Consider the following 15,233-nt stretch of genomic DNA (forward strand, 5'->3'; position numbering starts at 1 on the left):
TGGTGCTGCTCCGAGGAGCCTGGCACAGCAAACTTCCAGACCTGGGGCTTCTGAAACCTGCGCTCATCTTGCCGGGAGGACACAGCGGCGACTGGTTCTGACTTGCCAAGTACCTGGCACGAGAAGGACGTCCGTGTGGGTCGTCCTTACCCTGAATTTAATGAAGTCAGGGGCTGAAAACGGCGGTGTAATCATTAAACTGTAAGACCTAGGAGCTGCTTCCCTCCCTGATTTCTATTCCTCAGTTAGCCTGTAGGTGTCTCGAGATAGGACATTCCATCCTCATGCCTGTCATGGTAAGTGGAGATTTGCGATGGGTGAACCAGGACACTCTTGTCAAGAGACAGGCTGAAGAGAGAGTGAAGAGAAAGAAATGCGAATGGGCAGGATCTCTCTAACTCTTCCTGCCACCCATTCTCACTCGGTGGCTTTAGTGGCTCTCTTTTTTTTTTTCTTCTGCTTTCAAGGTTAGTTTAGCTGCTACTGGTCTGGGCTATCAAGTCTCTCCTTACTGTTCTTTCATCACTAGCCTGAATATCTTGCCTTCCTAAGATGAAATGAAAGGATTTATTTTATGATATATGTTGACAGTAAAGGAGGAGGGGAACTGTCCACAAACAGCGGTTTAAATATGTTTATCCTCAGTAACACACTCAGCTGTGGCACCCTGTCCCTGGTCAGCTTCTTGTGCTGGGAAGAATGTCCTCATCAAGTCCCACAGGACCTGAAGCAAAATTCCACCTCAACAACGACTTTCATTCATTTCTAGGAGCCAAGCGCCCAAAATAGATCTGGATCAAGGTTGGCATTCTGTGGCAGGGAGGAGTACCATGTTTTATTCAGAGGATGTGTTTCTGACAAGTTGCGAGGCAATCACATCTCTATCAATGGAATTGTAGACTAAATGCATGAGCAAAACTAGCTTTTAAGACATACTGTGGTGAATCATTTTATGAAATGAAAGTGACATCTAAACCATAGCTTTGCATGATGTGATTTATTAAGAGGACAGGTACTCGATGATCTGCTCCACGCATGTATAATTGTATGTTAATGACACCAGCATTGACACTCCACAGTGCGACGAAGCCATTTGGTCCTCTTAAATTGTACATAAACATAAGCAATGGTAGGATGAGCATTGCTTACTCTGGGAAATCAGACTGTATAACTACTAAATTGTTTGCCTTCACAGAATGATTTGTGCTTCAGGAAGGCCCAGGTATTTGACCCTTTTTCATCTCCATATCTCCCTCTGGGACTTACAGACTGGACTGCCCCCATGAGGCACTGATAAATATGAGTATCCTTTCAAATTAGCAGTAGAAAATAAAAAACAATGTTTTTTTCTCTTCAGCTCCCCTATGGTAAAAGCCCAGTTTCTCATGAGGAGATTAGAGTGTGTGTCTTAGTCCATTTGTGTTGTTATATCAAAAACAGATTGGGTAGTTTGTAAACAGCAGAAATTTATTTCTCACAAGTTCTGGAGGCTGGGAATTCTAAGATCAAGAAACTGGCAGGTTCAGTGTCTGGTGAGGGCCTGCTTCCTGGTTCATAGGTGTCTATCTTCTCACTGTGTCCTCAACATGGCAGAAAAGGGCCAGGGAGCTCTTGCGGTCTCTTTTCTAAGGGCACTAATCCCTCTGGTGAGAGCTCCACCCTTATGACCTAATCACTTCCCAAAGGCCTCACCTCCAAATACCATCACATTGAGGATTAGGTTTCAATACATGAATTTTGAGGGGATATAAATATTCAGTCTATAGCAGCGTGATGGGAACCATGGGGTTCCCTTCTGGGATCTGGGCTTGCAGGGTGATAGAGAAAATAAAACAGAAGCCTGAGAGTTTGAGATCAAGGTTCTAGCTTTCACCCTGCTCCAGCTTCTTTAATAGACATGTTAACTAGCCTCAGTTTCCTTATCTGCAAAAAGCGGGGGTTGTGCCCGGTGATCCCTAAGGCGTCTTCCAGTTCTATTTTCACCTCTTAAAGTGCTGTGAGGGGCTGTAAGCCAAAGGAGGCCTATAGCCATTGGGTATTCATTGTTTATATTCATGTGCTGTGCTGTTTGGGTACTTGGTGTCCCCAAGGGTTATTCTGTCCATGACAGAGCAGCTCTCTGGATCAGACTGCCTTGTTTTCATGCTATTCAGGTCAAAGACGGAGCTGTCATTTCTCCCTTGGAAAGAGTCATGGTGGTTTTTTGGTGCTTTTCTTAGACACACAGCAGGAAAAATGCCTCTTACAGCAGTTGATGAGCTTGTCAAGCAGCCATTCTTTTGGGAGCACAGATGAGCACAGGTTCACTCCTGGCCGGAATATAAGAAGAAGCAGAGCAAAGTTAAAAGAAAATTATTTCTGTACTCACAATACTTCTTTTTTTTTTTGTGACGGTGTCTCGCTCTGTCGCCCAGATGGGAGTGCAATGGCATGATCTCGGCTTACTGCAACCTCTGTCTCCTGGGTTCAACCTATTCTCCTGCCTCAGCCTCCCAACTAGCTGGGATTACAGGTGCCCGCCACCATGCCCAGCTAATTTTTGGAAATTTAGTAGAGACAGGGTTTTGCCATGTTAGCCAGGCTGGTTTCGAACTCCTGACCTCTGGTGATCTGCCCCCCTCTGTCGGCCTCCCAAAGTGCTAGGATTACAGGCGTGAGCCACTGTGCCTGGCCTGTACTCACAATACTTCTGACACCCAATGTGTGGGTTTTCCACACCAAGTAATTCTTAAATATTTTGCAGCCACCAACCAGATGTCCTAGAATTTAATTAAATTTTACCACTACCCAGAGTTAGCACAGGCCCTATAGGTTAAGAGCTCAGTCCTGCAAGACTATCTACCACTTCAGATATCAACGGCAAGTGGTGGGTCCACATATTACCCACACTTATGTCTAACTTGGCTACAAATCAGGGCTTCCTACAACCTTCTTTTGGTTTCTATAATTTAATAGCTTAGAGAACTCAGGGAAGCACTATGCTTATGTTTACCAGGTTATTTTAAAGGATATAAATGAACAGCTGGATGAGGAGATGCAAAAGGTGAAGTCTGGAAGGGTCCAAAGCACAGGAGCTTCTGTCCTTTTAGAGTTGGGGTGCACCACCCTCCTGGCACATGGATAGGTTCACTAAGTCAGAAACTCTCCATACCTCCTCATTTAGGGTTTTTATGGATGTTCCATTAGGCATGATTGATTGAATCATTGGCCATGGGTGATTAACTCAATCCCCAGTCCCTTTCCCCTCCCCAGAGGTCAGGTATGTGTGTGGCAGGGTAGGGGGGTAGTAGGTGGGGAAGTGGGGAGAGTAGGTTGGTGGGCTGGAAATTCCAACTTTTTTTTCCTCAATGTAATTTTTATTAATGTATATCTGTAAGCACTATTTATTTCTGCACCTACAATGGTTCCTGGATTCTAAACAGTCATGGAGTTTAAGTTTGTAACATTGGTTTAATAACAACTTTTCAGAGAGCAAAAGATGAAATTTTTCACTCCATGAAATATCCCATATTCTATGAGTCAGCACATGTAAAGCACACATAACAGAACCTGGTACTAAGTAAGTGCATGATGAATGTTAGCTATTACATCTATGATATTAAAATGTGAAAAGATGACACCTTAGCATTGAAGAAATATGGCTTTTTAAATCAATATTGTAAAGTTACTTTTAGTGTCGATTTGTTGAAATTTATTATCTTTATCCCAGGGAATGCCTTCCTTGGCTCTTGATCTTTATTTTCCTTGACCTGCTAACAAACTTTTTTTTTTTATACTTTAAGTTCTAGGGTACATGTGCACAACATGCAGGTTTGTTACATAGGTATACATGTACCATGTTGGTTTGCTGCACCCATTAACTCGTCATTTACATTATGACACAATGCTATCCCTCCCCCATCCCCCATACATTATGACATTATGACATAATGCTATCCCTCCCCCATCCCCCCACCCCACGACAGGACCCAGTGTGTGATGTTCCCCACTCTGTGTCCAAGTGTTCTAATTGAATTCCAACCTTTTAATAATATGGTTGGTTCTTCCCACAACCAGCCCCCACCCTGAAGCTGTCTAAGGACTTTCAGCCACCAGTTATCTCATTAGCATAAACTCAGGTATGGTTAAAAGGTATTTATTATGAATAAAAAAAAGATGCTCCTATCACCTCTATCACTCAGGAAATTTCAAGGGTTTTAGGAGCTCTGTGCTGAGAACCAGGGATGAAAACCAAATATATGTATATTTTTTATTATATTGTGTCATCACAGAAGTCCTAAAAATTTAGTTTGAATTCTCTTGCAGTTTCTTGTGACCTTGGGCAGGTGATTAAACTGCTTTAAGCCTCAGTTATTTAATCAACTCAACTGGGACCTTGCGTGGATATGGTAAATGGTGTATGTAAAGTCCATGTATTGAATGTGCTTGGAATTCAGGAAGTGCTTTTATTTTATTGTTTTATTATTATTATTCATTTAAAACATACTTCTTTCCCAAGATTGAAGGATAAAATAGCTTTTACCAGTTATCCCACCTACTAATCAAGCGGTTTTTATTTCTGGAAGCTTCTCTACAACTTACCTAGTCTCCAAAAGGAGGTAGTCAGGAATGGTGATTAGGTCAGTGGAATTATTTAGTGATTCGTCCCTGGAGCCACATGTGGAATGGTTTTCCATCTGAGGTTTTGGTGATAGTTCCACTACTTTTTTGCCTCATGATTGATAGTCCATTCCACCTTTGAATTTTTATATCAGTCTGCAAGTGAATAACTATTGGCTCCTTGGGGGATTGATTCTCAGTGTTGCAGCAAGATCATATAATAAAATTAAGTCACCAAAAAGGGGATTTTTTAAAAGGCAGTAGAGAAAGGGGTGTGTCTCTGGATGAATGCTGTATCGAAGTGTCATGATGGAGTGTCAAGAAATATGCTTTCTTTCTTGAGATGGTGGTACCATTTTCTGAGGAGGCAAAGCCCACACCTTTCCATAGCCTTTCTGTAGTTCCATGCATAGCTAGAAGTTACGGTCATCTGAGAGGGTTAGAAAGGATGTGTGGAGAGTTGGGATGAACCCAGATGTGACCATGTCTGCCCTGTGAATAACCTTGACTGACTCTCCTCTACCTGGAGGATAGATATTTGGTTTGACATAGGAGGAACGCCATAACCTGCATCACTCATACCCACTATGACATTCTAGTTGTATGGAACTATGGGGCAATCCTCTACATTCAGCTTGGTTTCCTCCACCTGGATGCCCCTCTTTCCCCTTCTCCCTTTCTCCCCTGGCTTGCTCCTATCTAGCCTTCAACCCTAATCCCATGTGTCATGTCCTCCTGGTGGTTTTCCATTTTGGCTGCACATTAGAATCAGGAGGAGCTTTTATAAGTCCTGAGACCAGTTCCGAATCCTGAATGATTACATCCACATCTCTGGGATGTGGACCCAAGCATCAATGTTATTGTGTTTTTTTGTTTGTTTGCTTGGGTTTAATCACATCTCAAGTGATTTCAATATGCAGCTAAGATTGTGAACAACTGCGCTACACTGTGGCCACCTTATTCTTCTTTGTAAATCTAGCAGCCAGCACAGTGCCCAGCACAAGTTAATCTTCAGTAAATATTTGTTGAATGACGGAGTGAGGGTGTGACCCGTGAGACACTTTATCTTTTCAGTTGTATATCTCTAAGACTGGCCTTTCTGCTTGTTGTAACAGTGCCTTGAGGACTGGATCCTTTCTTCTGTGACCTCTATCTCCTATGTTTATTCCTGGGGCTTATCCAGCTTATTTTTTATCTTTCTTAAAACTTGAAGTTTTGAAAGTCCAATTTTTAAACTTTAGTTTTTTAGTATAAAAGCAGTATGTGCTTATTTTAGAAAATCTGGACTTTAGAAAGAATAGGTGGGGGAGCTCACTCTCACCACCCACAAGCAAACTGGTTCCTTGTTTTCTTAACCTTTCATAATTTGTTGCCCTTTGGGGTTGCTTGACCCTCTGGCATGCCTCAAGGAGCTCAGTTGGTGCTGTCTCTGCTCAGACCTGGTGAACTGGCCTATGAGTGCCAGGAGAGGAGTGTGTCATGAGAATAGCATTCTTGGGAGCCACCAGGGCTAACTCCCCTGAAGGCCAATATGCAAGGAGAAAGTGTTTTCTTGTGCTATTCTGGCCTTCCTCATTCAGGCAGGATGTATGCTGGGTCTTATTAGGACAAATTATGACATTTGTATAACTTCTTTAAAATAATAACTTAAATATTTCCCAGTCTCCTCCTACCCCCTTGTCCTCCAAAAATATGGGATGAGATTGCAGCTCTGGATCACAGTGTTTATGCCTTAGTCAGGATAGGCTAAACCCCAGTGTCAGTGGCTTAACACAAGGAAGACTGCGTTTCTTGCTTGTGCAATGGTCAAATGTAGAGTTGTCAGAGGGCTGTGCTTCATGTGTCATTGAGGACCCTGGCTTCTTCCATTTCCTGGCTTTACCATCTTCTAGGGGCTCAGATTCTTTCAGTGATGTTTGCATCCATTTGTCAGGTAAGTGAATCAGGTGAGCAAGAATGTTCACCTTTGATTGCCTCAGCCTGGAGGCAAAATACTCACTTCTCCTCATTTTCCAAGGGTAAGAACTAGTCTTACAGCCTCACCCAGATGGAATGGGGTGGGGTGGAAAAATGTAGTCTAGTTATATGCCAGGAAAAAGAGGAGAAGACACACACTGGTGATCACTAGCTGACTATACCAGTCATATTTCTCTTATTGCTCAAACCATTATGACTGAGCCTCATTTGGGCCATGTGGGTGCTTGGTCTTGGTATTATTTAGGATATAGGTTGGGCTGCTATAACAAAGGCCAAAATGACAGTTACTTAAACAATATGTAAGTTTATTTCTTTTTCACTTAGAGCATGAACAGTCCAGTGCTGATCTGGTGGCTTCAGGGTGCACTATATCCTCAAAAGTAATTTCCATGCAGTGGTTCAAGGTGACTGTTTCAGCTTCTACTATCACATCCGCATTCTAGTCCATAGACGAGGTTGTGGTGGGCACAACCTGAAAGCTGCACACATCTAATGGTGTTCACTTATATTCCATTGGCCTGAACTTTAGTCACGTGGCTACCCGCAGTTCCAGGAAGACTGGGAAAACTGGGTGGGGATAGGATGGAGTCTATTATCAGAGAATAGCTGGGTAGGGTACAGGGAGAAAGAGATGCTGGATGACTAGCAATCTTCCTAACAAGTTATAGGAAGCACACCTTAGTGGTTAAGAGCATGGGTATCAAGCCATACTGAGTGATGAATTTTAGCTCCACCTCTTACTTGCTTTATGACCATAGACAAGTTACTTAATCTGTATCTTCTTTTCCTAAACTTTAAAATCATGTACTATTTTCTGATGCTTTTCCAGACCCACTTACCATCCTTTATCACTCTTCTCTGTGCTCTGAAACACTTACCTTTTGGAATGCATCACCTGGATTCCTGTTGTATTTGACCAATAAGAGGCACTGGCAGGATACAGGAGGGTGGTAAGAAAGAGAACTCAGTGTACCTACTTCCTTCCCATCAAGCTGTGGGATAATATGGCTGTGTGATTCTGCTGCACATAACTATAGAATGGCCTTCTCTTATAGCATCCTGTCTTGCTGGATTCTGATAACTTCCTCTTCCAGCTTATGGGTTGCATTAGGGTTCTCCAGAGAAACAGAACAAATAGGATATATATAGGTATAGTTGGATGAGAGGGAATTTATTAGGGGAATCTGCTCTTGTGATTATGGAGGGTGAGAAGTCCCGTGACAGGCTGTCTGCAAGCTGGGGAACCATGGAAGCCATGGTGAGCCTCAGTCCAAGTCTGAAATCCTCAGAACCATGGAACATGATGATGTAACTCTCAGCCCAAGGCCAAAGGCCTGAGAACCTGGGTAACCACTGGTGCGAGTACTGGAGTTCAAAACCCAAACAACCTGGAGTTCTGATGTCCAAGGGCAGAAGAAGAGCGTCCCAGCTCTTGAAGAGACAGCAAGGATTTGCCTTTCCTCAGCCCTTTTGGTTCCATCCAGGCCCCCGGCCAATTGGATGGTGCCTATCCACATTGAAGGCAGATCTTCCCCACTCAGTCTACCTACTCAAATGCCAGCCTCTTCTGGAAACACCCTCACAGACACACCCAGAAATAATGCATTGTCATCTCTCTAGGTATCCCTGAATTCAGTCAAGTCGACACCTAAAACTAACCATCACAGGGATGGTAGCAGCTCCTCATAGTGACTAGCCCCAGGGTGCTTCATCATCATTTGCTGTTTTCCTTTAACCCTTTTGTAAATAGTTGCTTCATTAGACTGTCTTCAGTCACTCCTTTTGCACATACCGTCTATTTCCTGATAGGACCCTGACTGATACAATGGGGATAATAATAGTACTGACCGCAGCCCATGGTGGTGAGGATTAAATGCATTATGTGAGAAATGCCTGATTGTGGTAACCACCATTAAATGTCTTTCTGTCTGATACCTCCAAGTATGGTCAAAGCTTTCTGAAAGATTTGGCATATAAGTTAAATAATACTGTCACTTATCTCCTCTTCCCTATCCTGTTTCAGAAGGATGGGTTGAGATTCAAGACTTTTGAACAAATCTGTTCTAAGACAAATGTAAAGTTTCCTCCCTCTCATTTTTATGGGGATGAAAAAGGAGACAGGAACCAGGCTGGATTCACCTACTGTGTCAGGCCCTTTGTACTTTATACATATAACCATTGTACTCAGCTTATGGCTTGGGTCATGTTACCCACACTGGTACCCCCAAATATAACAATTTCCAAGCATTTGCCTGCCCATCTTACTAAGAAATGGAGTCTTTTTAAAGGCCACCCTGCAGTTTTATGGTCCAGGAATCCTTAGGTGGTGCTTATTTGCATGCACAGAGTCAGTTCTGGCTGCTCTAGTGTCTTGTCAGGGGAGCTGGGATTCAGAAACACCATATTGAGGCCCGTGAACACCATGATAATTGCTCCATGCCCTCTCTTCTCCACTTGACACTGGCTGTTGCTGCTTCTGCCCCTACTCACACCAGAACTTGGAGGCTTGGCCTTTGCTTACTTGAGAGCCTGACTGGTTTCCCAGGGTCCTACTCTCTCCTGGCTGCAGGGATGAGAATGCTACTCTCCTGTGCACTCTCTGAGTGGGCCCAGGTCCTCCTGATTGCGACACAAGCCTACACCTGTCCTAGGTTTTGGGATTGGGTGGGCTACGTGTGCGTAGCCTTGAGCTGGCCTCCAACTGACAGGGGCGTCCCTATCCCCTGCCTTGCTCCCGTGATGTACCCTAGATCTCTCCACCCTTTAGAAGCCTATGTATCCTGCCATCCTCCTCCTCAAGCGCTGAACACAGCTTCTGAGAGCTAACTTTTTCTCAGGATGATTGACAGTGGAAAATTCAATTCCCTTCACAGGAAACCTCACCCTACCACGGGGGTGTGGTTTGGCCTCCTGTTCCAACAAAACAATCACAGAATAGTTCAGCGTTGTTACACTTCCCCAAATCTGAGTAACTCAGTCTTTTCCATGATTAATCTTGTTGGGCACATTAGTTTATTTCATTCTCAGAACAACTTAGTGAAGCAGATGAAATTATTTTCATTTTCTAAAGGAGGAAACAGAGGCTCAGAGAGGTTAAAGGATCTGCCCAGAGTCGTTTGGCTAGAGGCAAAGATTAGATTCAACATCTAATCTCTGGCTCCAGAGCCAGTTTCGGTTTTCTAGGAAGGAGAATGTACAAGTTGGTCTCCTCCTAGGGAGACTGTATTGGGAATTGAATAAATATGTTAAAGTATCCAGCACAGGGACAGGCAGTACAATACATGGATATTCAGTACGTATTTCTTGACAAAAAATGACTGGTAGGCACTCAAAACTATATATATATATATTTTTTTATTTTTTAGACCACCAAATAATGATCAATATTATCTGAATATTGATCTGAAACAACAACCATAAAAACTCCTCTTTGCTTCCTTCATTTATTTCCTGCCCTTTCTGCCCTTTCCATCCATTCATTCCTATGTATTGCAGCAGAGTCCCTGGGACACGAAATCTCCCCTGGTTTCCCAATAGTGCTGATACTATTTCTAAAAGAAACGAAACCTTTGCAGCAGCACAATTTGGGGCGAGGCGGTAGAAGCCTAAGGAGAATACAAAAGGGCAATTCAGGGCAGGTGGACTCAAACTTGGATGTAAAATTGATCACCACTCCCCTAATATTGGTTTGCAAAGTGATATTACACATTGCTCAGGAAGTGAGTTTTATTTCAGGGTATTCTAGTTGGGAGAGAGAATGGAGTAGGAAGGGGGAAAATGACAATAAATTCTGAAGATAAATGGTTATCTGCTTTGGCTAAAAAAAAAAAAAGATCAAGGAAAGAGATCTGGAGTAATGGGATAAAACATATATATACTCACATGCATTCACACAGCACACACACACACACACACGTGCACACACGCACACACACACATAGGAAAATGGGAAGGGCATTTTCCCTGCCAAAAAGATGTTTCTACTAGAAATAAATGGAAGAGTGGCCATTCATTCCTGAAAATTAAACACAAGCGTGACTCCCCAGAAACGATATTTCATCAGTTGTTAAGCACTAAGGGAGTCTAAAGAGTGTATAAATTACTAGTGTGATTTGTTCAAGGATACTATGATTATGGTTTCTGGGGCACATTCTTGCTGGATGATCATTGTGGAATTTATCCTGTTTGTTTTTTATTACTCTCACACTCCTCAAATCAGTTTTGCCCAGTGTGGACACATTAAATTAATTTGATATTCATGGTTTGCTCTCTCTCTCCTGCTCACCCCCTCTCCTTTCCAGTTTCTCTCCTTTTCTCACTCTCTTCTTTCCCTCCTCCATTTCTGTCTCTGTTTCCCTAAGTCAGTTGCACCCTCCTCAGCCCCCACTCACCTCCTCTTGCTCCCTCCTCCTTTTTCCATCTTATGTTGGAATATGGACAGAAAAGGCAGTGCTTGCCTTCCTAGGGCTCTCTGCCAGAAAATGGAATAGGTCAGATTATAAAAGGGGATAAAAAAAGAATGTTCCTTGGCAAAATGGGGAAAACATGTTCAGGGATGGTTTGCTGTCTCTTGCTGTCTGCTGCCTGCAGAAATACACTCCTTACAGGACCCCTGCTTATGAACATTTATCCCCATGGCACATATGTGTGGTTATGTTAATGTCAAATATGTATAAACATTTATTTCTGCTTAATTCTCTTCCCCCTGTGACTTTTGTACCCCCAAATCTAGAGTGGACAAGATTACTGATCACCTGATGGTAAGATTTATTAACCTTTTCTCAGGGATTTTTTAAAAGATTACTGGGAAGAGTGGACACTGAGACTGCTTTCAGGTTGCTGTCTAACAGTCAATAGCTTTTGGAAACTTTAGGTTCTTAAGAAAACACAGAAGGGACATGTGGGTACAAAACCTGGTCTGGAATGAATCCTGTGGAAAATACAGGGTTTGGGGCCGGTGGGGTGGGGTACAATAGTCTACTGCTGGGATCTGTAAACCTGCCAGGGCTCCTTTGTCTGTCTCCCAAGGGTTTGCTGTTTACTGTCTGTTGACCATGAATAAATGTCCATTATTGTTGCTCTTGTCATTGGTCAGCCAGAGAGTTAGACTTTAGGCTCCTTTTATAAAAATATTTACCTGTTAGCTCTAAAAGTCATTTTCCCTCAAATTCAAACGGGAACTCCAGACTGAGTATTTGCTGTGAACTAAGGAGTGTGGCAGGCAGTTTTATGTCGCTGTCTGGCTATGGTGGGGGTTAACTTCAGGTGAACACCGGCTACCTCCCCCTCCATTGGTTCCCCTCCCATCTTGTAGGCGGGTGATTAGGATCAAAAGAATTAGCACATTTAAATCATTTAGAATAGTGCCTGAAAATGACTAGCATCTAATAAATATTATTCTCATTCTACTGCTTTCCTGGTTTTTTTTTTTTTTTCCTGTCTTCCCCTCCTTGCCTTGTCACTCTCAAGTATGGCTTCTTACCCTGAAGTTCATTTTGTTTCTACTCTCTTAATTCATTTGCTGACATTGAAAAAAGATAGAAAAAGAAAATAAATTACAAATGGCTTTATTAAATGCATTATAATAAAAAGAGCTAATATTTATTGAGTACTTTTCATGTGTTAGATTATAACATTATGTCAGTCATCTTAAAACAAGTCCTGTAAGACAGGTACTATTACTTCCCTCATCTTACAGATGGAGAACTGAAGCTAAGACAAGTTAAATAACTTGCCAAATCATACCTGGTAAGTGGTAGGGCCAGGGCTTAAACCCAGCCCTGTTCTTCTCTATTGCTAGGATTCCTAACCACCATCTTCAGTTCCAGAGCAAGTCACTAGAACCCAAACTCCTGATTCTCAATAACAGATTCTTGGCAGAACCCTAATTTGTGACTAGGTATGTTTGACTACAAAACCTTAGCTTGACTCACTCACAATACTGCCTACAACTTGCCACACACTGCAAGCTAGGCTCAGGCATGCGAAGGTGAGTGAGACACAGTCCTTCCCTCAAAGAACTGGTAACTTAATTGGGAAGAAAGATCTATTAACAGGAACATTTACAACATGGAGTTCTAGCTCCTTCAGGCCAGTGGGCACTGATGGGCTGCATGACCTTGGGCAAGTGATCTAACCCCTGTGGACTTCAGTTTCCTCATCTGTGATATGGGAAGGCAAATATCTACTTCACAGGGTTACTGGAAGGGGTTAAGTGAGATAATATATGTAGAGTGCCCAGCACATATTTGGCACTCTATGAGCAATTTCAATTATTGTTGTTATTATATGGTGACTGCAAGGGGGACATGGGACCCCAGAGAAGAGGAACCCGACTCAGTCATGGAGGTCAAGGAGAGGCCAGGCTGGCTTTCCAGATGAGATCCATCCATCACAGTGTGACCCGAACGGCATCATGTATGCCTCAGAACAGCTGGCGGCAGCCATTGTGAGCTCTCCCTCTGGGGTCCCTGTGACCAAATGCTGAATAATAAAGTGCAGAAGAATGAAGCTGAATCTTCTCTCCCATACAAACCCAGATTTAGCATGGGAACGCTCCGAAGTGGGACTGTAACCTTGTTATCTCCTTCCTCAAATGCTGTCCACACCCTCATGCCTCACAGTGTCTGTTTTGCTTACTCTTAAGAGGTCCTTAAATTTGGCTCAGTAGTATTCAGTGGGACAAAGCTGTTACACCATGCTCACTTGCATTTCACTCCTTTTTCCATCCTTATCAGTATTGCTTTTTATTACTATCAGCTTCTTACAGCTGACATTCCACACTGTTTACCAAATGAGAGACTAAGGGCTCCACTAAAGGAATTTTAGGGATATAACCTAGTGTAGGTAGGTTGGTATTTGCCAGACTTAGGAAATAAAACACAGGAGACCCAGTCAAATTTGAATTTCAGATAAACAGTGAATTTTTTTTTAGTATAAGTATGTCCACTACAATATTTTGGACACATAATACTAAAATATTTTGTTGTTTATCTTCACATAAACAGATAATTTGAATTCAGATCCAACTGGTGTTTCATCTGGCAGCCCTAGGTGTAGGAGCAACATCTGGGGATGCTCTGCTCTTTGCATTGGATTTTGGCTTGCTCTTAGTAGGTGTGATAAATGGTGACTCAGTTCCATGTCACCAGGTATTCAGTTGCCACTTGACTCCATTTAGGTGCTTACATCGATGAGACTTGGTTGCTGCTATGCATATTATTTTATCACCTCAGTTAGAAAATGGATGCTTGAAATTAACCCTTCCTACAGTAGAAATCCTGAACAACTTCAGGGATTTGATGCGTGCTCCACTGTGCTCAATATATAAACACAGAAGACTGCCTACTCCTGGACTGGTTATATGGCTTCTGGGGTCTGAATGTTAAGGTTTTGATTTTCTTCCATTCTTTCTTTTAGCAGAAGCTCATGTCTGATCGACTCCATTTTGGAGAGTCAGAGCATCTTAGTGTCCTCATAGGAGGGAATACCCAATGCCGTCCTCCTTAATGCACCATCACTCAGCCTCTGCTAGAACATCTTCTGAGCAGGTGTTGTATGAGTGGGGGAGGAGCTCCTGCTTCCTGAGAAAACCTGGTCTATTGTTACACAGTGATCATTATTATAACGATTTCTTTATAGAGAGCTGAAACCTGACTTACTGTTTCTTACACACAGTTGTCCATGTTTTGCCTTCTAGAGCTTTCCAACATTTATTTTACTGAAATGGGAGGAGTTCCCGTATCCCCGTCACAGGGCCTGCGACAAGGGCGTGGCTCGCTTCTTCAGTGCCTTGCTGCTCAAACTCCGAGAGGCCGCATGCAGACAGGCAGGTTGTGGGGAGCGTTTTTGGGCTCCAACCCCACGGCAGCATCTAGGGTTGACTGTTTACAGCTCCCGAAGCCCCAGTGGGTGTGTGTTACAGTGTGCTCTTTCAGTTTTGCTGTCTGCAGGCCGCTTGTGTTCATCAGCTCAGTTAGACCCTCTGCCTTCTCCCAAGGACAGAGGGCTTTCTGTATCCTGAGTTCTTGCCCTAGTGTACCAGAAAAATTGGATCACACGTGGGCTTGGAGGATGGGTGCAAGGTTTTATTGAGTGGTGGAGGTAGCTCTGAATGAGGTGGACGGGAAACCAGAAAGGGGATGGAGTTGGAATGTGGCCTTCCGCTGGAGTCAGGCTGCTCAGCAGCCAGACTCTCCTCTGACTGCCCCCAACCAAATTCCGCTGTCGATGGCCTGCAGTGTTGGATGGTGTCTGGTGGTGTGCTCTTCTGCTCCTCTCAACGTCCAGCCGCTTGTGTCTGTGCCCGCTAGGGTCTCGGGTTTTTATGGGCACAGGATGGGAGGCGTGGCAGGCCAAAAGCAGCTTTTTGGGTGCAAAAACAGAAATGCCTGTCCTCATTTAGGTTTGTGGGCACAGGCCCGAGGATGGAGCCCTTGCCAGGGACCCCGCCCTTCTCTACCCAGCACTTCCCTGCCCTCCTCCTGTATCATTATTATGACCCAACATAAGGATATATTTTATGTTTAGACCCACAAACACAAATACAAATATAAATATAATTAAACAGAATTTCATGGAATAGCAATTACTCTTATTCGGCTGCATCTGGTATTTCCTATTATATTCTATTTCATTTATTTAAAATGCGGGTCAGG

General features: G+C 43.3%; 1 protein-coding gene across 11 annotated transcripts in view; it reads left to right on the forward strand.

The window, feature by feature from the left end:
- AMOTL1 (angiomotin like 1) overlaps positions 1–15,233 on the forward strand; it is a 169,480-nt gene that overhangs the window by 34,750 nt on the left and 119,497 nt on the right. For 2 of the 11 annotated variants that reach the window (XM_054662636.2, XM_063784434.1), the window contains exon 3: positions 1,196–1,222. The exons of 6 other annotated variants lie outside the window; for them this stretch is intronic. The gene's annotated coding sequence lies outside the window, so the exon portion shown is untranslated. Of the gene's footprint in view, positions 1–1,195; positions 1,223–3,958; positions 4,119–15,233 lie in introns of those variants that run through there. 3 more of the 11 variants (XM_063784429.1, XM_063784435.1, XM_063784436.1) reach the window with 2 other exon arrangements.

This window comes from Pan troglodytes, chromosome 9, assembly GCF_028858775.2.
Source record: "Pan troglodytes isolate AG18354 chromosome 9, NHGRI_mPanTro3-v2.0_pri, whole genome shotgun sequence".
NCBI classification, from domain to species: Eukaryota; Metazoa; Chordata; class Mammalia; order Primates; family Hominidae; genus Pan; species Pan troglodytes.